General features: G+C 48.8%; 1 pseudogene; it reads right to left on the bottom strand.

Moving 5' to 3' along the window:
- Nucleotides 1–6,151: 6,151 nt before the first annotated feature.
- LOC136477478 (serine/threonine-protein kinase SAPK7-like) lies at nucleotides 6,152–13,916 on the bottom strand (annotated as a pseudogene).
- Between the last annotated feature and the right edge of the window lie 10,121 nt (nucleotides 13,917–24,037).

The following is a 24,037-nucleotide window of genomic DNA, read 5'->3' as shown; positions in this document are numbered from 1 at the left end:
TTATCAAATGTTGGATATACTTGTGTGGTTTCAGAGCTTGTTGGATATATTCATATTCATATATATAAGGTGTTGATGTTGCCCATATGATTGAATAATTGAATTAATTGTTGCTGGGTGAAAGAATTTTCCAGCCCAAACAGGAACAATCCACTGGTGGTTTTGCTGAGTGGCCTCATCTTCTTTCTCCTTTTTTTTTTCTTTTCCAAAGACAATGAATATAATGACAGAGATTCAGGTTGGATCTTGCCATGGCAACTGAACATCAATCAAACATAAATGACAGCAGGATTTACTACGTGATTTCCTGGAGGTGCTACATCTTCAGCGTAATCACAGCACTCTGCCTGCAATTCAGAAAAGCTCCCAAAAAGGCTCCAGCTAGTATGATGTAAATCTCGCTCCATAAGTCACATTTTTCACCTTACCAACTTGACATCAGTTCATTACAACGACATTAGGGATGCCAGTTTTGATAATGTTGTCATTAGAGTTACTACGTGACTTCATCAGTATGCATGTCATCGCGGGGTGTGTGTGCCCAGTAATTCCATCGGAAAAACCTCCACCGAAACTGCTCCCCATCCTTCACGGTTTCACCACGCAGCAGCCGATGTGGCTTGTAATTTTGCCATTTTCAATTTCAACATGAGCTTCACAAAATAGCCACCTCCGTATTTTGTTTTTGTTTTTCTAATTTCAGCCTTGCGCTCCTGACGGTCTAACTGCTCTGATTTGATTGGCTTGCATCGGTTCTGAGTTCTGAGTGGCTGGCGTCGACGCGGACGCCCCCAGCATGTTCACCTTCCGCTCGGACTAGAAATGCAGGCGGGGCGGGTTCTTAACATTAGCCGCCTGCTCGCCCCGCAAAAGATTTGTTGGCTGTTGCGGTTAAGCTGCTAATTGTTCGTGGACTATTATCCTTTGAGCCTGACGAGCCCGCAACCAAAGCGAAAACCTGCTACAGACCCGCAAAAACCTGCAAGTACCGTCTCCGCTGCTATCGATGTCATGCTCCTCTCCTGAAACCTGTCGTTACTGACGACGACGTGCTGAGAGAGGCCTGCAGGCTAGGCTGCCTCCTCGCCGGCTCTATCTTCCTCAACAGCATCCAGCCGGTGCTCTCAGGCGTGGCCATCGGAGCCAGCTGGCAGGCGCTCGTCGCCTTCGTTAACATAGGCAGCTACTACTTCGTCGGCATCCCGCTGGCAGCGCTCTTCGGCTTCAAGCTAGTAAGCATGGATGCAATGATAAAAACAAAAAAAGAAATGGAATTCGAAAGTTCATTCGGATCAATTGTGTAACCTCTGTACATAATTACATGACATTCTGATCAAATGAAATCTGGAGGGGATTTGGTTGAGCATGACACTCGGAACTCTGCTTCAGACCGCTATCCTTGTGTTCATTTCATACAGGACGAGGACCAAGTGGGAGAAACAGTTTTTTTTTGTGGGAGAAACATAAACTACACTAACGGCAGACAGCAGCAGCCTGCCGCGGTGCCTGCGTGGGCGCGGCCAATTGGCAAGGACAAAACAGAAGTTAAGAACACTCAATTAGTCTTGTATAATTTTACAGTGGCTAAAAAATTATTGTTTACCCAGGAAGAACGTATTTGCAGAGAGCTGTTGCGGATCTTGCGGGTTTTGCAGTCAAGTTTGTTGTGTCCGCGGAGCATTTGTCCACAAGGTCCGCATCTTAGTGGCTAGCCGCAAACCCGCTAATAAACTTTTGCGGCAAGCGATGCGGATTAGCGGCCGGCCGCGAACGAGCCCGCCTGCAAGGCTAGCTCGAACACCAACGCGTGGGTGGGTCAATTTGGAGCATGGACTGCGGAGATTAAAGATGGCAGCGGATCGGGTTCGGGACGGATATCCGCGGGTTTCGGGTCCGTGGTTTTCGGTTTCGGTTCATAGTTTTCACCCACGGATTTGCGGGTTCAAATACCCGAAATACCGTAGTTTTGGGACGGATCTTTAAATTAACCCGTGGAGCTCCATCGGGGCTCCGAAACTTTCAGCCCACCAGAAGCCCACCTAGGAAGCCTAAGTATATAAGCGTGGAATCGTTCAGCCCCCAACCCTCAGCCCTCATCCACATCCACCCAGGCGCCGCAGCAGCATCCACCCGACGGGGCGACGAGCGACGGCGGCTCGTTCCTTCCCTGCACGGCCGCACGCAGGTACGGCGGCGCATCCTGATCGGCGACTCCGGCGTCGGCAAGTCCAACCTGCTCTCACGCTTCACGCGCAACGAATTCAGCCTCGAGTTCCGTCTTCCTGCCATTCCGCCGACCAGAAGAGGTGAGCCGTCCGTCCTCTTGCCCTCCTCGCTCTTGGCCGCTGCTTTCCATTCGTTCGTTTTCCCGCCTCTCCGCTGCTTCCTCACTGCTGGGCTGCTTACCGCTGCGGCGCTCGCCGCTGCCACGGTCTACAGGTGTGGGGCGTGGGGACGACGCCGGATCTGTGGTGCCGCCGGTGGGGCAAGATCTGGAGCGAGGCTGCGCGAGAGCTGATCCGGAGCTGCGTCTGGTGTGCCGGAGCTTGGCCGCGGTCGACGCCACGCCTGCTGCTATCTGCGGTCGCTTAGGTATGGTTCCTCAGCCGTGTTCTTCTTGCGCTTACTGCTTATGAAATCGATCTACAGAGATGTGACATTTTGATTTTTCTTGCGCTTACTTGCATGGACACGGTCTCAGTCTCTCAGGTTGCTGCCTATAGTTGAGAGCTCTCTGTAAGTCTCATTCTAGGCGGCGTGCATGCCAATTGTTCTTGGTGTCTGCTTTGATATTTTGCGTGGACTGGCCGAGGTAAACTATACTAATGTCAGTTAACTCCACCAGAGGAACCCTCCGTGTAATCATGTGTTGGCACCAATGTGTCGGTTCTACGAGCACCAGCTGCTAACCTGATAATTTATATGAACCGCTAATGTACACTGTAAGTAACACATAACAATTGTCTCCGGCAACTGAATGATCCTAGAACGGCAACCACACTTCCAATTCGTTTCATCGAGACGAATAACCAATCATCTCTATATGCATGTGTGCTCAGGTCAACAAGACAACAATCCCCGCTTACTGCTTATGGAACATCATAGCTTAAAAACTCAATCCATTTTCTAAAATTGAAACTGCCCATCAAAATATTTTGCATTCTTACACTTAGCCCAAAAGTTTGGCTATTCATCTTGTTTCATACTGCACAACTTTTCATCTCGAATTCTCTTCCCTACATCTCGAATTTCCTTTTTGTATTTGTCAGGAAGTGAGCAATGTTGGCTCCTGGCGCTTCAAGTGGATCTCAAGCTGCTGCTGCTGCATCTCAATCTGTGGGTAAGTTATGTGTATGCAAGCATGGTCTCATAACATGTTAGGTAAGTGTAATTTCTATAAGTATGTGGTTTTCATTCCGTATAAGTTATATAACTAATTTGTGAAAATCACATCAATGCAGGGTCTCATTCTACTTTTGTTGGTGCTTTGATGACTTGTCTTGATGAAAAAGATGAAGCAATGGTAGTGTTGTTGTTTTCTTCTATATTCAATTTGTGAATTTACAATGCATTGAACATTCAAGTAATGAGCTACTCTCTATTTTTATTTCACAGGATGAAGATGACTCCACCATAATTGATGAATGATGAACTCTGTAATAATCTAGACAGTGTGTGTACTGTTATTTGTTTGGACTGTAATATGTGAACCGTACTGAACTTGGGTTGCTTCTCCAATTCTACCTTTGTGGCGCTGCAATATTTGTTTGGACTGTAATTGATGAATGTTTGGACTGTAATATTTGTTTGGATGTTTGGACTTTGCCACTTTGGACTATCTTTTGTACCATGTACGTCTGTACATGTATGTAATATCTTTTGTTTGGACTTTGCCACTTTGGACTGTAATACTATTGTTTGGACTGTAATATCTGGACAGTGTGTGTTCTGTAAATGGCTGGACGCCTTGACTATCTTATGTACCATGTACGTTGTACATGTCACATGTCGTGTATCATAGCTGCTACTTGCATGTTTTGTACATCTTTAATTGCAATATCCTCGGGTTTCGGTTAATCCGTCGGGTTTCGGGATCCGCGGGTTTCGGTTTCAGGGATGGATTTTCACCCGAATCGATTTTCGGGACGGATTCGGGTTTCAGGTTCGGATTTTGGTTTTTAGGTGCCCAGACGCTCCACCCGATCCAAACCCGCTCGGTTGCCAGCGGAGATCTCCGTCTGGATGCTGCCCCAGCTAGCGCCCAAGCTTGTCGTGGAAACCACGGTGCCTAAAGCCTAGGTGCCATATGGGATGGGAACACACCACACAGCTTCGGTCCTGTTTGCTTGTATTTGTCAACTTACTTTTTTTTTAGTTATAACGGTGTTTTTCTCTCACAACAAATCAGTTAGAACAATATTTCAGCTTGTTTTCAGCGAAGCGAACGAGGTTCATCGATAAAGACGAGCTTGTTGCAAAGGATACCCCGAGTTGGCGCTGCTGCACCGCACCCGGCTGATCCTGACATCGTATACTTGTTCCTGTGGCAGTACCTTCTTCGGCGTTGACGTGAGCCATAGCGAAGTTGTGCATTTCCTCTCCGCGTTGCTGGCCGGCCCTCCGTTCACAGCATCCCTCTAGGAACTTACTGCGTCCGTTCCAAATCATACTTCGTTTGATTTTTTATCCTAAGTTTGACTACTCGTCTTATTCAACAATTTGTGCTAAATATTACTTCTTTTATTGTGGCTTACTTTATTAACAAAAGTTCTTCAAGAATAACTTAAATTTGACTATGTTTGCATAATTTTTTTAAATAAGACGAGCGATCAAACTTGGGGTAAAAAAAATCAAACGAATTATAATTTGGAACGGAAGGAGTAGCAATTTTCTCGAGCAATGACAATAGGATGTGAGCGGATTAAGATGAAATTTACCCCTCCTACATAACACGAGAGATATCTCTAGATCCCTCGGTGTGGTTGGATTAAGAAAGTGTATAGCCATGCCAATGTGATTAAAGAGTTAATCATGGTGTGACTAAAGAGTTAGTCACAAGTTGTAATCCGCAATAAGATCAAGTGAAGTGTCGAACTATCACAAGGATGGGAATCTTGTCTTGAGTTCAATTGCTATCGTGTCGCAAAAGGATCGGGACACGTGCGTATCAATGTTTAGCCAATTTGATCTTTGTATATATGCGAGATTCGATTAATGATTCAAAAATGGTTTTTGACCGTGGCTGTCTACACATGAATCTAATGGGTCACACACTTAAGGGGTTGGAACAGTTGCCAAGATGACTGACTCTAATGCAGGTGGAAGATTGTTGGTGATGGGTCTAAAAGTCAATCATACCCGTTGTGAATTGGATCTATAAGTGGGATAAAACATGATAAATTGATAATGATTCATTAATATAGTACTAATGAGCTTTTAATGAGAGGCAACTTTAACATTTAAAGCCCATGAATAGAGGTGGAACATATAACATCAATTAGTACCGTACTGCCAGTTAATGCAAAAATATAGAGTTCTTCCTATGTGAATGAATGTATCAACACCCATGCGAAAAGATAACTTTGTCTTTCCAAGCCTGGCCCTAAGCCCTCTCTCTTCCTCTATCAGCGCCCGGCGTTTATCTCCGCACGTGTGGATAATATGGAGATGCTGCTGCTGTTGTTGTGGCCTTGATCGGCAACGACTGGATAAGGCGGGTGGATGTGTTGCTACTTCCACTGCATTGACACATAAATGGTAACGACGTTAGACTAAGGCTACTTTCAACTCTTTTTCCGCATGGTAACAATCTATGATCACCACTCGCACGTTGTCTTGATAAAATACGGTAGATAGTTTTTATGCTAGGATAGCATACCCATTACCCTACAGATAGTGTTACATAATTCTTCCAATGTATCGAAGTTGCAGATCGAAGATAGTGTTACATAATTCTTCTAATGTATCGAAGTTGCCGAAGATCGAAGTATATTTCATAGAAATTATATTTCGCCTTCTAGCTTAATCACTCAACGGTTCATTGCAATTACACAGGCATTGAGGAAGCCGGTTAGTATATTCCATAGAAATTATATTTCGCCTTCTAGCTTAATCACTCAACGGTTCATTGCAATTACACAGGCATTGAGGAAGCCAGTTAGTATATTCCATAGAAATTATATTTCGCCTTCTAGCTTAATCACTCAACGGTTCATTGCAATTACACAGGCATTGAGGAAGCCAGTTTGATAATTTACAGAGTATAACACAATATGCGAAAAAAGGTGGATCCAGACAGAAGGAAACTACAAGCACCGAGGGCGCAGCATCTCAGCACCACAAACTACAACAAATCCAAACAGTATCTCATCAGTTGAGAACTTGGCCTTGCCAGGAGCTTCACTTTATCAGGTGTTGAAAATCCCAGCTGGCATGTACTTGCTTCACCTGTTTGTCATACTCGTCCTCGCCATCGTATTCCTCATCCTCCCCATCCTGCTCGTCATCCTCAGGTTTCTTGCCATCTTCCTGCTCTTCTTCCTCAGCCCAACCAAAACCAGCCACCGGAGTAGATGATTGGGGCGGCGTGCGGGCCTCCTCTACGATCTTCATGATCTCTTCGACGGTTTGATCAGAGAAGGTGGGGGCACTGTTGTCCTTCTTGTAGTACTTCGCTTGCGCAGCTTCTGTAAGTTCTGTGGGCAAATTCTTCAGGAACCAGGGGTGATTCCTAATCTCCCTAATTGTTATTCTCTGAAGAAATGAGACGATATGGCATTAAGATGGTGGTAAACCATAGTAAAATGATCGAGGCTTTGCAGGATTCACTGCCCAACAGTACCTTTGCAGGATTTGCGATGAAGATCCTAGCAAGGAACTGTCTGCAGTCTTGGGATATGTGGACATACTCTGGTATCTGGTACTGAATTGACACTATTCTCTGAAAAAGGATATGGGTGCATAAAATTTTTAGAAGATAATTTCAAGGTGCAAGAGCCAGGATTTAGGGTCTTCTGAACGAGTGAACTGTTACCCCAATCGTTTTTCTGAAATTCTTGGGATCATCGGGGTCCTCAAAAGGGTACGCACCAACCAGCATCACGTAAAGAGTCACTCCACAAGACCAAACGTCTGCCATCTGCAACACACATTACAAAATGTAATAAACCCCATCATGAGGAGAAGAACGGGTTTGACTCGGGTCATCGGTTCGACTCCTTATGGGAGTGAAAAAAAAATCCCCTCCGTGCCATGCCAAAGCACAGGTCTTACCCCCCGCAGGTCGAGTTTTCTTTTTGAGAAGGAGAAGAACACGAACAACAGTTTCAAGGAAGTAGGTGCCTCTATAAATAAAAATTTGAGCTCAAATATAAAGGAAACATGCTATAGTCCAACAGGCAAGCACGGAAGCACTTGTATTTTATGTTACAACATAAATAAACCTATGTTATCTGTAACATACTATTGATCGCAGCCATTGTGCTTAAACAGAACATTTTAAAACAAAACAATTTTCCTAAGCATGTGCTAACATGAGTTAAAAGCATATCCACTGGTGATGAAACTTCTATCAAATACTTCAGTTGTTCAAATATAAGAGAAGCAATGAAACAATCACGCATCACTAAGGACTGGGCAATAAAAACCTTGAACATATATACAATTATATCAATGGATCTATTAAACAGTATATGGCTACTTCACAATTTTCTGTCACTTCATAAGACCAATCATGACAAATCATTTACAAAAATTTATCGCCAAAGTAAGCATGGGCTATAATAAGACTAAGACACTCCAAAGATACAAATGGAATGGAAAATGGATAGGTGAAGATAAAGTGAATTCCACTACTGGAGCTAGAATTCCAGAGTAGCCCCAAAGCAAATCACAGAAGTAGGCCTTGAAATTTGGCAACGCTTCTAGAAACCAAGAATGCAAAGTACTGAGCAATGTCCATTGCTTGAACTAATCTTGGTGAGATCCTAAGGTTTCTCTTTCACACGCACAGGCAACAAATTTTAAATTCTGTAGAGGAAATTTTGTGAGCAGTTTGGTATGACATTCCAAAAAGTGAGAAACAAAGTATAATAATCAAACATTAAACAGTATCTGCATCAGGCAGGACAAGTAAAGAGGATGAAAAGAGAGCAAAGGATAAAGGCAAGCAACACTGAGGACCACAGACAACCAACGGGATATCCAGTCTAACATGGTTACATCACATGAAAAGATAAGGCCTTGTTTTCACACACACACAAAAAAAAAAAGATAAGGCCTGAGGGAGCATAGATCATTGCAACTCATGAACTAGAGCAGGAAAAATGGTCACGAAAAGGACATAAAAGTATGACATGGGAACAAAATAGGACTTATAAACATGCCCACGGGGCATCTCTTTTTTTTCGCGAGCGGGTCTTTTACCCGTATTTCATTAAGAGGAAGGGCCTAAAGAAGGGCCGGTAACCGGATACAAAGGACTCATAAGTAATCCACGGATTACCCACGAAATCCCCAATACACAAAACAAACAACAAGAAAACATGATAAGGGAGAGGGGAACCTCCACCTCCACACACCACCCAACTATGCCTGCAAAAGAAAATTACATCCACGCAATGGTCGCCAGCAGATTGTAGGTCAAGCCACGGTGGCAAAGCATCCACCGATAACAGCGGCAAAGCATCCGCCAACGAACCAAGCGGCAAAGCATCCGCCAACGAACCAAGCGGCATAGCATCCGCCAACGAACCAAGCGACCACGGCGGCCAAGCATCCGCCTAGAAATGGGTCCACACAGCCTCGATAGCAACGCATCTGCACGAGGGGAGACCAACGACAACGACGACGGCAAAGCATCCATCAGGTAGAGACGACAGTGGCGACACCAAGCAAGCTGGACAAACCATGGCGAAGACGAGCATGAGGCACCCAGGCATAGATGCGAAGGAGCGAAACCGGCGATAGTAGGGGATGGGCTGCAGTAGTGCTCCAACGAAGCCTTCACGAAGGAACTTGACATCCGCGGACACCAACAACGATGGTAAGCACACGAGTAAGGTCACGTGACCTCAGCTACCCCAGCGGACCAAAGCTTTGGCGACGCCTCCAAGAAGAAACATGGCGCAGCTGCGCCATCGCCACCGGCCTAGACGGGCCAGGCAAGGTTTTCACCCAGCTATTTTACGTCCTCCAGGGCAGGCCACCCAACTGCAGCAACCATGGCACCACGACACCGGCGCCTGCCCGACCGCAGCCACAGCCAGCGCGCACGGGCGCGGTCACCGTAGGCCGGATCGGCCAGCCCCGCCCGCCAGCCGGACTGACACCGGCTAGCCGGCCGCCGCGTAGACCCACCACGGCCTCCCGGAGCCGCCATCGAGCACGGGGCGCGGCTGGCCACGGCATCACCGGACGGCTTGGGCGCCACCAGATCCGGCCACAAGGGTACTGGATCGGGCACGCCGGCCGCAATCGCCGCCGTTCAGGAGCAGGAGGAGCTCCAGCCTGCCGCGTGCCGCAACCCGGGCGGATCCAGGACGAGGTGGGGCAGATCCGGCTGGTCACTGGCGTTCACCAGCCCCAGGTGGGGTGGATCTGAGCGGACACCGGAGCTCCACGCCGGAGGTCGTCGCTCATGGCAGTAGACCGTCCCGGCCCAATCCCATCGCGGAGGGATGAGATCCGGCCACCGGACCTCCAGATCCGGCCCCAAAGGAGGCGGATCCGTCCGTCCGCCGCTGCTCCTCGCCGGAGGTGGATGGAGTGGAGGGGGGAGTCAGAGTAGCGCGTGGGAGGGAGAGGAAGGTGCGAGCGGTTCCCGTTCGTCGGTGCCGCCGCTGGCCGCCGCCACCGCGCGCCAGTGGGCGGCGACGGCGGCCGGGAGGAAGGCCGGGAGGGAGGCGCTAGGACCGCAGCAAGGTCGCCCCCCGAGTCGCCCTGTAGAGGACGCTCGGGAGGGAGCGGCTGTAGGAGATGGAGATTGTCAGTTTCACTTCACATCCCCACGGGGCATCTCCACAGTAAGGAGTTTATCATGAGCAAGGATTTCATTTCTTTTTAGTGATTTATCTTTTCATGTATCTAAAGAGATGAAAATGACATTTTGGAGTTTCTACAGGGGTTTAAGAGAAAAGTTTGCTGGGTCAAGGGTTCACCAGAATACAAGTGCACAAGATCTCTTTTATTAATCCTCACTTTAAGCAGATCATTTAAATTAAGCATGGCAATAAGATTTGCATCAAGTTCATGTCTTACCGCCTGTGACCGGAAGGTCCCGGGTTCGAGTCGCGGTCTCCTCGCATTGCACAGACGAGGGTAAGACTTGCCACTAACACCCTTCCCCAGACCCCGCACAGAGCGGGAGCTCTCTGCACTGGGTACGCCCTTTAATAAGATTTGCATCAACAGAATCTTGTGCTTTTCTCCACAAATCAAACTGTCACCATAGATCACTACCCGCAAATGCCACGAAGACAAGACGACATGTAATAGAGTATGAATCTGATCATGATTAGAATCTATGCATGAAAGAGAAGCAGGCATAACCCACTGGGGCAAAGTTCAACATCTGGGAAAAAAAAATGGCCCAGTGGCACAGAATGAAGATTTCTTTAGACAAGCTGTCCCCCATGCTTCTTTGACAAAATTGTCAACACAAATAATTGAAGTACTTGGAAGTTGGAATTTGGAATCTCTCTACAGAGATAGGGATAACAAGCCAATCCTGGTGTGTGGGGCCAGGCCCACACCCTGCCTACTAGGCCTAAGGACGAAAGTCCAAAAATCCAAAATCACTGATTACAGAAGGGCTCCAGGAGCCTTGTCCATAAGGCAGAAACGCATGCCGTACTGGGGCCACACGGCAATGCAAGTGGTGCTGTCATGCACTGGGTCCAGGAAAGCAAAGGAGCTGACTAGGACTACTACAGTACGGTCAGCATCACAGAGCATACTGTCAACAACACACAAGCAGAGGCGATGCAAACAAAAAGGTTAAAGAAGAAAGTGCAATAGGTACCGTAGCTGCAGTGATATATACGTAAGTAAAAAGGATGAATAAATCACAGCACTGACCTTGCCGTAGTATTCCCAGCGAGAGAGCACCTCCGGAGCAATGTAGGCCGGAGTTGCAAACGTGGATTTAGGCTTTGAGTGCAGCAGCTATGACTGGGGCAAAGAAAGGTGTTAGCAGCTGATTACACTGCTACAGTATCTGTTTAAGTATTGACTTCTCTTTTTTTAGAGCAATTTTTCCACAGAACTGGAGAAAGGGATCAATTTTGCTCCTCTTTCTTTAAGAGGGCAATAAAAGACACGAGTTCAATAAGCAGTGCGAGTGTGAGAAAAGGCAGCACAGTTTCGTGTCAAAATTTTGGTCTTCCCAGCATGGCAGGCTAAGCAAGAAAGGCCTCTTTCAGTCTCCCTTGAAAAAGAAATCTCACAAGAAACTAGCCAATTAATTAACAAAAGGAAAAAGAAAAACAAAAAAACGGTACCTTGGAGTAGCCAAAGTCGCAGATCTTTAGTTGCGGCGCCGGGCTGCCATCCAACAGCGTGTTCTCCAGCTTAAGTCCCGGTGACAAATTTCCTGTGAATGAATCCAAACAAAATTTGCAGTCGCACACCTCATCAGCATGGATTTCTTTTTGAGGCTTTTACATGTATGCCATTAAAAAAGTTTGTAATTACACACAAGCCATTAAAAAAATTGACCGCACACGAGTGCCATCGTTCTGAACTTCTTTGCTCTCCAAACCATTCCGTCGGTGTTCTGTTCGTTTTTCACCGTTTGGGAGTCCTAACAAGTGGGTCCGCCCAGTCAAAACGTCCATAATACCCCTCTCATCCCTATCCTCTCTCTCTCAAACTCTCTCTCTCTTCTCGTGCGTGCGGCCGGGGCGGAGCTCGCCCGCGCCCGCGGCGGCTGGCCGAGGCCGAGCTCGCCCGCGCGCGCCCGCGGCGGTCGGGGCGGAGCTCCCCCGCGCCCGCGCTCGTGGCGGCCGCGCGGAGCAGCGGCGCCGAGGCGGTCACCTTGAGGATGGCCGCGGCCAGAGCGGCCACCATCAGCAGCACCACCATCTCCTTCTTGGCCACGGCGGCACGCCTGCACCTCGCCCGGGCGCGCAGCGCGCAGCGGCACAACGCGGCGGGCACGCCCACGGCCGCGAGCACGAGTGCTGACGGAGGGGATGGAAGCTGCAAGCTCGAGCGCGAGCTCCGCCGAGCGGGGCTCTGCCGGCCGCAAGCGCAAGGGTTAGCTGGGCGTGGACGACGCTGCCGCTGCCGGAGGGGATAGGCGGCCGCGGACGCGAGCGCGGGCACGAGCTCCGCCGAGCAGGGCTCTGCCGGCTGCAAGTGCGAGCGCGAGCTCCGCCGGGCGCGGACGCGAGCGGAGGAGATGCCGGACGACGAGGAGCTGGAGCGCATCGAGCTCCCCGAACAGCGGCTAGTGGCTGTGGCGACGCTCGTCGAGGAGGCCAAGGCGCGGCAGCGGGACCCCACCTTCGACCGCGTCTCCTACATCCGCATCCTCCAGGAGGTGACGACAAGGCCAGGGAGCAGGTGGACACGTCGCGGGAGGAGATCGCCAGGGAGTTCGGCGCCCTGGCCGCGGCCGAGCCCCTTCCCGTTCCCGACGCGCGAGCGCGAGAGGGAGCTGAGCTCTGCCGGGCACGGGTGCGAGCTCCGCCGGCGTCGGACGCGAGAGCGAGCGGTGTGGACTAAAGAAGTAAGAGGATAAGACGAGAGAAGGGTATTTTGGATCTTTATACTGACCGGACCCACATGTAACGGTGAAAAACGAACAGAACACCGACGGAATGGCTCGGAGAGCAAAAAAAAGTTCAGAACGATGGCACTCGTGTGCGGTCAATTTTTTTAATGGCTTACGTGTAACTATAAACTTTTTTAATGGCATACATGGAAAAGCCTCTTTCTTTTTTCCTGGGTACCTTTTTATTGCATAATAAAGAAAACACTCCGCTTTTACTTGGTTGGTGAGTGGCAGTAGCTGACACCGCAGATGAGCTGCTGGAAGAAATATAGTAGGATTAATAATAAAGAAATTAGAAAAAGGAAGAGAAAATAGCACGTCAAGCCAAATGGTTTTGGTTTGGGGGAAAACAGCAGGAGAGGCTCCCGAGTCGGAGCCGCCGCCTAATTGGAGTAAACGAGCGATCACCTCGTCCTCGTTCAACCTCCCGGCGCTGCAGATCCGGTCGAAGAGCTCGCCGCCGCCGGCGTACTCCATGACGATGGCGAGGTGCGTGGGCGTGAGCACGACCTAGTATAGGGGAAAAAAAACAGGGGCCCTAAATGATGAAACGAACAAGAAAACAAGGAGAGAGAGGAAAAAATTCTCCACCGCCTGCAGCTGCAGCAGCAGCAGGGGAGGTGTGCAGGAAGCACTGCCCGTCCGTCCGGGAAATCCGCCCTCCGTTTGGACTTTGGCTCACCTCCTTGAAGCGGATGATGTTGAGGTGCCGCAGCGAGCGGTGGTTTATGATCTCCCTCGCCACATTCTCGTCAATCTGCGGTTCCGCAGAGAAAAGAAATTAACCCGTAAACAAGGACCGAAATTTCCGGGGGAGGGGGAAGGGAAGGAATCGAACGCGAGGACCGGAATCAGACCTTGAGTCCCCTCGGGATGTACTTCATGGCGACGAGCTCCTTGGTGTCCTTGTTGCGCATGAGGCGCGCCACCCCGAAGTTGCCGAGCCGATGTCCTTGAGCAGCTCGTACCTCTCCATGGATAGTCCCTGGGCCGCCACCGACGCCGGGCCGGCGGGATTGGGCGCGGGCGCATGGGGAATTGGCTGGGGTTTTGCCGTTGCGAGAGGCGGAGAAAGCGCGGGGGTTACTCTGGGAGGAGCCTGGCCTGGCTGGACTGGATTCGAAGCCTGCGCCTTGTTTAGTTCCGCCTAAGTTCCCAAAAAAAAATGCTATCTATTTTGAGCCTAACTAATTTATAATTAAACACTAATTACTAAATAAAAACAAAAATATTACAATAACTTTAAATTCCAACTTTCTAGAACTAAACACGTGCTTAACGAGGAGGCTTCTTCTCCTCCTCGTTCGTTCGGGTACTACTGCTAGCGCGGCCAGGCCAGCGGCAGGTCAGGTGGGGATTTTAAATTATTTGCCACCCTTACGCTGCCCGCCTCTCTGATTGCCAGTTACTCCTATAATTCCTGTGACATTAAATGTTTGAATATATGCATAGAATATTAAATATAGATTAATTACATAATTTATGATTAATTTATGAGACGAATTTTTTAAACATAATTAGTTCATGATTTGACAACGTGCTACATTAAACAGGTGCTAATGACAGATTAATTAGGTTTAAAAAAATCGTCTCGTAAATTAGCCTCCATCTATGTAATTGGTTTTGTAATTAATCTATATTTAATGCTCCTTATTAGTATCTAAACATTTGATATGACATAAATTTTAGAAACGACTAAAGAACTAAACACCCTCTTAGCGCGACAACTACGCATTTGACGTAGAAAACAGTAATATACTTGCAAATTTATCATTTTCGCTAACGTGACACACCACCTTGTCTCAGTTTGCCCAGCTCAACGGCGCCAGCACTGCCCGTCAGCTCTCCCTCTCTAGTCTCTACTGGTGATCACTGCTAGTGGGACCCGCATGTCAGCCTGTCCTGTGCACTGTTCATCTTCTTCGTTGGGCATGGCCATGGCCGGTTCTAGCACTGCGCTCCTGCTGCTCCTCTCCCTCGTCGTCCTCCACTCGCGCCTGCTGGACGCCTGCTGCTGCTCGTCAGTGCCGCAGGCTCGAGTTCGCGGGCTCCTGATGCTGCTCATTGCCGCAGGCTCGGGTTCGCCTCCTCCAGCTCAGCCCTATGGGCCACAAGGCCGCCGCCCAGGAGTGCTCCCTCGCGCAGTCGCGCTCCAGGCCGAGCCGCGCTCTCCTTCGCCGCGCCCGCGCGCTCGAGGCCCTCGGCGGCCACGGGCTTGCCCTCGCCGATGCGTCCGGACCCGGCGAGCCGGCCTAGGCGGCCGCCCTTTCCCCCTCCACCGGCCGGCCGTAGGCCCTGCAGGAACCGACCATGGCCATGCCCAACGAAGAAGATGAACAGTGCACAGGGAGGCAGAGCAAAGGAGTACTACTACTCGCCCTCAGCTCTCGGCTCTCGCAGTCTGGGCGGCCGGACTCTGAGCAGGAGCAGGATGGGTGGAGGCCGGTGGACCGAGTGGACGGGCCGGGGCTGGAGCTTCTTCCTGCCCGAGACAAACTGCTGAGCAGCGAGCCGGGATCGTAATCGGATTCGGTCTGCCCCGAGGTGGACGACGCGCCCAGGTCGTCGCGTTGCGCGTCACCACGGCCGCGACGCGGCAAGGCGTGACGAGGCCGCTCCTCGCGACAGCACGGCAGGGCTCGACTCGACTGCCGCGAACGTTTCCGGATTCCGGCCTCTGCCTACGCCCGACGCGACGTCCGTCCGTCCGCACTCGCGGGCTGCGACGGGTGGTCGAAGCAGCGCAGCGTGACCTCCTACGCCATGCGGCTAGCGCTGCCGGATGAGTGCGACAAGAGCAAGATGCAGGCCGAGCTCAAGAACGGTGTGCTCCTCGTCACCGTGCCGATGAAAGAAAGAAAAGAGGAGGAAGAAGGTACCGATAGGCGGGCCCACTAGAGGAGCTGACGGACATCTGCAGCTGCCGTCCGTCTAGCAGACGGAGGCGTCAAATTCTACCGTGCCTTGATGACTGGCATGCCAAGGCAACAAAAGTTACTGTTTTCCACGAGAAATATGCTGTTGGCACGATAAAGCTGACAATCGGAAGGAGAAGCGACAAATAATTAGAAATTGCCAGATCTCTCTGTGTTCCGGTTCTCTGCGACGGGCACCTGTTTACCAGTTTTTGCGTTTTGGTCCTCATCCTCCTGGTGTGTGAGTTGGGTGGGGGGTGGGGGTGGGGGGGGGGGGGGGGGGGGGCGCAAGAGCATCGGCAGAACATGAAATTCCTCCACTTCAGGGAATCCATTGTCCTATTCAAATTCCTCCACTTCAGGGAATCTATTGTCCTATTCGCTGGGTTGATAAATCATGATTGAAAGGACTGTTGACTGATTTGTTGTGAGAAAAATATATTATTTGTTGGTTGAAAAAATACGGCTTATAAGCTAAGCGAACATGACGCATAGAGAGAAGTCGATGGCAAAAAAAAAACGAGAACATTTGATTGGGTAGTATCGGAAGGCTATTAGCAAATGGGAAAGTGGAGTAGCAAAACGTCCAAGAGGCTTGACACGCCCGCCGTAATCCGGCTAAGTGTTGGAAGGGAAGCAAATTGCTCAAACAAGGAGTCCACTCGTATGGCGACTCTGAGGATTCCAATCCCACAACTTGTTCGTTTCGGCTCAAATAATCGTGGATTATAAGCCAGAAGTATTGTTGGCTGGTTTAGTGTAAGAGAAAAATACTGTTGTAGCTTATAATCCACGATGTATAAACCGAAACTCTCACTACTACCGCCGTCAATAAATTTTAATATTGTCAGCCGCACACTAAGATCCCTTTATTTAGATCGGAGATAGCATGTGATCTGTACGCCGCTTTTCATTTCATCTGCAATGCTGCAATGTATCGTTACGCTACCTAGGAGATCGAGAGCATCTCCATACATCGGTGAGAAGATATTTTATATATTCTGTTGATGACGTTGGAAACACGAGCGCCACTCTAGTACACCGTACACGGTATACACCGGTAAGTTCCATCCGAAAATTCAAATTGGACCGAATTTCAGCATTAGTTATTGCCGTTGGTTATTACAGTATACAAGAACACTAGTTTCACGGCAACTTTTTTTCTCTCACTTAGAGCATCTTCAAGAGTTCCCTAAACATCCTCCTAATCCTTGTTTCTTAGAAAGATGGGAAAAAATCCTCTTCAACAACTTCTAATATTTACTCCTAATCTTTTAGGACTTGAGAAATTTCTTATCCTTCCCGTAACTTTACGCGGACGAAGCCACGTGCGGAAGCCGCCTCCTCGTCGTACCCACCCTCTCCAAGCCTGGCGTCGACGAGCCCCGCCACCCCGCGCGCCCTGACACGCGGCAGGATCCGCGCCGTCAGGTTCTCGATCTTGGACGCCGCTCTGCCAACGGCCGCTAGCAGACCCATGTGAAAGGATCAAGATGCTCAAGAGGGGAGGTGAATTGAGCTAATTACAAATTTCTTTATAATAATCAAATCATATGATTAGCCCAATTAACCCCTTGTGCCTAGAAAGTATTTCTATTAATCTAACGCATAAAAGTTTAGCACCCTAAGTTCCAATCCTACTCTAGCATGATAATTCTAGGAATGTAAAAGACAAGTATTGAATTGCTCAAAGTAAATGCTTAAAGTAAAGAGAGGAGAAGAAACGCGCCGATGTTTTGCCGAGATATCGGAGAGTCGTCACTCCCCACTAGTCCTCGTTGGAGCACCCGCGCAAGGGTGTAGCTCCTCCTTGATCCGCGCAAGGATCAAGTGCTCTCTATGGGTTGATTCTTTGACACTCCGTCGCGGTGAATCACCCACAACCGCTCACAACTTGAGTTGGGTCACCCACAAGCTCCGTCGGATGATCACCAAACTTCCAATCACCACCAAGCCGTCTAGGTGATGGCGATCACCAAGAGTAGCAAGCATGAACTCTCACTTGACCACAACAAGCCTAATGAGAAGGGTGGATACACACTTTGCTACTCTTGATCTCACTAATGAAGGTTCTCTTTGGGATTCTCAAATCTCAATTACCTTACTAGGATCTTGCTCTTCTTGGCACTCTCAAACGTGTTTCTCAGCTGTTGGAATGAGCAAAAGTACCCCCACACACGAATGGAGGTGGTATTTATAACATGGGCTGAAAAACGAACCGTTATGTCCCTCTGCGAGGTGACCGAACGCTCCGGTCAGTACATCCCAAACTCCAGTGGTTAAGTGTTGACCGGACGCGTCTGGTCACATTTTCCCCTCACTGGAACCTTACTGATGTTGACCGGATGCTGGACCCCCAGTGTCCGGTCACTTACTGAGCAGCGTCCGGTCAGTAGCCGAAACCTGATCAGCGTCTGGTCAGCATTGACCGGACACGTCCGATCAGGATTCTCTCTCTCTGAGACCTTACTGGAGTCGACCAGACGTTGGTCCTCAGCGTCCGGTCACTTGACCTCTCAGCGTCCGGTCACTTCCAGACGACTTCACCTTGATCAAATGAACTGATCGGACTCTGAGCTAGCATTCAGTCACATCGAAGCCAATGTCCGGTCAATATTTGACCCTCCATTCATTTCCAACTCTCGATCATATGTGAATGAAGTTTGCTCCATTGGATCTAAGGGCTATTTTGGAGCTACTTAGCGCTAGTTTTAGCAAGTGTGCATCACACCTAACCCACTAGACTTATCTAGGTCAAGCTACCCATCCGTACCCCCCTTAATAGTATGGCCAAAGGAAAAACAAAGTACTAAACTACTCTAAGTGTCACTCCAACTTCAATCGACACTTAGAACTAGTCCATCCTTAGCCTTATTGTCCATCCTTTGAAAATCGAAACAATTTCCATCGTAGGGGCATGACCATCATGATAGCCCAATCGATCTCCATTACCGTGACCTAACTTAATTGCCTCTGCAAAACAAACGTTAGTCACCGTAATCACGTATTATCATTAATCACCAAAACCCAACTAGGGGCCTAGATGCTTTCAATCTCCCTTTTTTTGTGATTAATAACAATACCATCTCGAGTATTTGAAAGAGATGAGGTTTTTAACATGCTTGGTTCATATAAGTTTTTGACAATAAGAAGAAAAGTGTTAGGCAAGCTTATATGACCCAAGCCAGCATGATGTACTCAAAAGATATGAAATAAGCATGAGTACAAGTAATAAAGCTCATTTGCATCGGAGTAAACGCGGAAGCAAAGGCAAATGAGCATAGCACAAGTGATATGACATATAAAGAATTCAAAGTAGAGAGCACACATGTCATATATCACGACCACGTAGATATCACTATCACATAAATATAGTAGTAAACATGAATACATAATGTATCTCACACATAAAAACTCTAAATGTAATAGATAAGCTAATATAAGATAGACTCCCCATAAATAGTCGCTCCCCCTAAGACTATTATACTCGAACCCTCTCCCCGTTTGGTGTCAAACACCAAAACCTAAGGGTCGATCGGTAGGGCTACAGCGGATGAGCCGGGCGCTGAGGTACGAGGAGCGAGCTAGAACTAGGCACCATCATCATCTGACCCTAAGCTCTGAGCAGTCTGACTCTCTGTAGCTGGAAGCGATGCTGAAGCAGTCTGGGTCAGATCAGGAACAGGAGCTGCTGTAGGCTATGCTGGTATGACTGAAGCAGCTGGCTCTGATGATGCCACTGATGAAGGGAGTGCCTCTATAGTCTCGGTAATAGATGCAACGATAGAAGGACCTGTGACATGTAGGTATGGAGAAGTAGGCTACCCTATCAACTCACTAAAGGAAGCACCAAGGCTTCTGGACACTATAGTCTCTAGCACTAGCAGCGAGGGCGTCTCAGCCGGTGTGAAGCCTGTTTGAAGATGTGTGAACTGAGGGGCTATCACTGGCGAAGCAAAATACTAGGACACCTACTCTGTAGGTGAAGCAAACTGTGCTGGTGGCTATCCCTGACTCTAAAGCCCACTAGGCTGTAATGCTGGAGTCATCGAAGTAGTGGCAGGCTAACCAAGCTAGGGCGAAGACTATGGCGGTGGAGCCCCAATCGCTGTCACTACATGCTGCATGAATCCGAGAAGCTGCTGCTGCATGAGGATCTGCTACTGATGCATGGCCTACTGCTGCTGCTGTAGAGCCTGCGTCTGCTGCTGAATAGCTAGCTGCTGTCACTGAAACTCGTCCTGCCGAGTCTGGAACTGTGCAAAAGTGGCAGCGGTCTCCTGAGCCTAGCGTGCCTAATCCTACCTAATCCGCTCAAGTATAGCAAGGAGAGCGGGGTCTATCTGAGGTGCAGGTGGAGTTGAACTAGAGCTACCGGCCTCTTGATCATGTCGATGTGCAGGCATCTGAGGAATGTCTCGGTAGTCCTCGTCTGAGCTGTCACTGGGGTCGCTCTTGACCATCCCCTCCTACTGAGCAAGCTGCTCCTCCTCAGTAGCTGCAATACCTCTGATAATAGCATCCTGCTGGGCTACAGTCTCTGGTACATCTGGACGATGGCACGGCTGACTAGGTGCCTATGGCGTGCTGTGATGGATCATCTGAGTCATATTGTATGCAGGAAATTCCGTCATAGCACCACTGTACTCAGCAAGCATCTCTGGTGGCCTCACAGTAACTGCCCTGTGAATAAGAAAAGTGATCCAGTGGGCATATGATAGTTGCCTGCGACCTCTGAAGCCCTATGCAATAGTGTCCTCCATCTCTAACGGAAGAAGATCCCAGATGTCAAATATTGTCTGCTACATTAGAGAGTTGATAAGCCATAACTGTATGCGAGTCAAGCCCTCGCAACACCCCATCCTCGGAAGCAATGTCCTCCTCATGACAGCCTCAAGCACGCGAGCAGTAGGAGTAAGATCACTGAGGTTCCTGCGTGACCCCTCGCCAAAGGGCTCTGTGAAACAATGACGAACCAAGTCCATAGGGGGCACTATACCACCATGAGGGCATCTAGGGGTGTGGTCTGTCCATAGCAAACCTCATGTAACCTAATAGGCTGCTCCTGAAGCTCAAGTATCTCCCTGACTCTAGTGCTCGTTAGTCGGTAGTCTCTACCTCTGAATGCAAAGTGAATATAGTTATGCTACGGGTCAATCTAGAGAGAAGCATAGAACTGACGAACCCAAGATAGAACATATAATCCGGGCCATCCAATCAAGTGTGTCAGCCCCGGTAGATATGCAAGGTAGGGGCGTATGTGCTCTCTAGCTGCTGCTACTATAGACTCTATGTTGCACACCCTCTGTGATCTGAATACTGCTCCACTGTTAAGATAGGCATTATAGAAATCCTCCTGCAAAGGTGTGTAGAACCCCTCTGAAGCTCTCTCATCCCTCCTCGGAGGAAACCACACCTCAAAATCCATGAACCTCAGCTGTTGCACCTGCTTGGCCGTGGCGGCCCTCAGGTCAAGATGGGTCACTAGAGGCGAACCCTATGGTCTAGGCGGTGGACGAGAACCCCTCCGCTAAGTGTCTGGCCTCGGTGTAACTAGAGCACAGGGACGACCAGAGCGGCGTAACTATGGCTGAGGTGCTGGCTCTGTCTCCTCGGCCTACTCGGCCTGCTCACCCTCCTAAGTTTGTTGTGATGGCTATGCCTCCTGAGTCTGCTCTGCTGCCTATGACTACTGCTGTGACTTCCCTGAGGCTGACCCTGATCAATGGCAACACGCCATCCTCCAATCATGAGAGTCCCAGCTGGACCACCATGAAGGTGCTCAACCCGCTCAAGTGTAGCCCTTGCTTCTGGTGAAAGCTGATCAGCAATCCAGACTCCACTGCGAGCACCTCCTCTCTCGGCATGCTCTACGGCCTCTGCAATTGTGGCGGCTCTCGCTATCTCTGCATCTGGATACTTGTGCTTCCTTATTGCCATCTTCTTTGTCGCCTTGCCTTTTGGATCTGTAGGCTGGCGAGGCAGGGGCCTCGGATCCTCATCACCGGGACCACCTTCGATATTCTTCGTACGTGTTGACACCGTTTTTTTGCACGTGTCAAAGTGATCGGAGTGGGCTAATCGGCAAGGGGAAAGTTACTGTATACTTTGATAGCCGATGAAAGCCAGCTTGTAAAGATGGTTGCCGATAGCTGGTGATGGTCGATGGAGAGGTTGATTTAGACTCGGGCGTTGCCGATGAGGTTGAAGGTGTCATTGTCGATGCCGATGAAGGGAGGCTTGAAGACTACTGCCGATGAAACAGGGAGTATGCCGATGAAGGAGGACTTGAGAACTACTGCCGATGAAATAAGGAGTATGCTGATGAGGGAAGACTTGAAGACTGTTGCCGATGAAACAGGGGGCATGCCGATGGAAAGGAAGACGGTGGGATTTCCATCGTAATTGAGGCGGACAGGGAAATAGATAGGAGTTGATTTCCTTTTCTATATTTGTTAGAGTATGATTCATGTAAGAGTCACGTGTTTCCTTAGATATGGGCTTGGTGTCCTAGTCGTGTTTGGTTGTGTCTCTTTAGATCAGGGTATAAATATGGAGTGAGGGGCAATGTAATTAAGATATATCAATCAATATCAAAACCAATTTTTACTCCCATTTGCATCTACTTACTTTTCGGTGACTTCGTCAATTTGCATTATTTTCTTTTTACGAGTTCTCATTGATTCGGCGAGCTGCATCACTTCAGTGCGACCTTCGGCGATCCTCGAGTTCCGCGTGAGTACCTCTTGGCCGTGATTTCCGGGCGTATCGCTGTTGTCAGGACCAAAGTGCTCGTATCTTCATCCTTGTCGATTAACAGGTCAAATCGACTGGTACACCTTGGATATCGATTCGGGTATTAGCCCTTTGTGTTTGCAGATCCACTTTTTGCATCAACACATCTTTTGGCACGCCCGGTGGGACAAATCAATCCGATCAAATATGTTCAATTCCGAGATCGATGCGGGGAACATTATCGCGGTATCAGAAGAAGATCTTAAGGAAGAACAGAGGCAGGCTATGGAAAAGGCCGTAGAAGAATACAGGCAGCTTTGTCTGAAATCGTTTAGCCTGAACAAGAGTGGACAAGTCATCCAGAAGCAAGATTTGCCGTTGCCTCGGCAGGTTACCTTTGACTCCAATCCTGGTAAACTTCAAGAGATGGTTAATTTTGCAGTAAATCATGCTTTGATTAATCATTCCAATGTGTTGTCCAATACTGTTCATAATGCTGTGGTTCGAACTCTCAAAGAAGGACAAGCGTCACTGCATTATGTTGGGCCTGCCTATCACCAACCAGAGCCGGCATCTGTCAATACTCCATCGGCTCCCTCGGCCGTTGTGGGTATAGAAGTTACTTCTTCTCCGGTATCGGCAGGCTTACCTAATATTCAATCTACACCGATACGATCAGATCCGGTACTACCAGGAGGACGAATTCAGCTTAGTACAGATCTATCGGCATCAGCTATGTCAGGTCCTGTGTCTCAGAATAGCCAGATTCCTACTAATTGGTGGGGATATGGTATGCCTCCGGAGTTATTTGCTTTCAATCCTGGATTACCTCAAGTGTTTCACGCAGTAGGAAAAGCTCCTATACCATCGGCTGTTTCGCTGATGGCCCAAGTGCCTCAATATGCCATAGCAACCACTGTGCAACCAACTCCAGGGGGTTTCCAGATGCCTTTGGTTCAAACGCCCAGTTCAAATCCATCGGCAAGCTTACTACCGATGCAGCAGAAAGCCCCTGTTATGAGTCAAACTGGGGTTCAGTTTATGCCTCAAGCTAGTTATAATTATCCAACAATGTCAGCAAATTACCAGCCATCGGTAAGTTTTGTACCGATAGGTTCTAATAATGGTTGGTCAGGATAGTTACTTGTTCAACATACAGTTCAGCAAAATCAACAGAGTGCAGGGATTCAACAGGGTTATATGCAAGCTGGTGTCCAGAATCAAGCATCGGTAGCACAGCCGATGAATCCTTTCCAACAGGTTAATGGACCACAAGTAACGGCGAATATGCCGATTGCTGGAGATCATGGACCACAAAGATATGTGGAGGGATGTCAGCAGGCACTTCCTGTAGAAATTCAGCCAGTTCGTCATCAGGAGGCCGATGCTTTTTGGACCGATAGGATAGCAGAAATTATGAAGGATCAGTTTGGGATAAAGCCCAAGGTCAATACTTATTCTTATCGGACTCCATATCCTCCTACATATGATTTAATTCCTCTCCCAAATCGGTACAAGGTACTAGATTTCACTAAATTCTCCGAGCAAGATGACACATCAACAATGGAACACGTCAATCGCTTCATTATTCAATGTGGAGAGGCAGCTAGCA

The sequence above is a fragment of the Miscanthus floridulus genome, chromosome 8, assembly GCF_019320115.1.
Source record: "Miscanthus floridulus cultivar M001 chromosome 8, ASM1932011v1, whole genome shotgun sequence".
NCBI classification, from domain to species: Eukaryota; Viridiplantae; Streptophyta; class Magnoliopsida; order Poales; family Poaceae; genus Miscanthus; species Miscanthus floridulus.
This window is presented reverse-complemented; position numbering and strand designations above follow the sequence as displayed.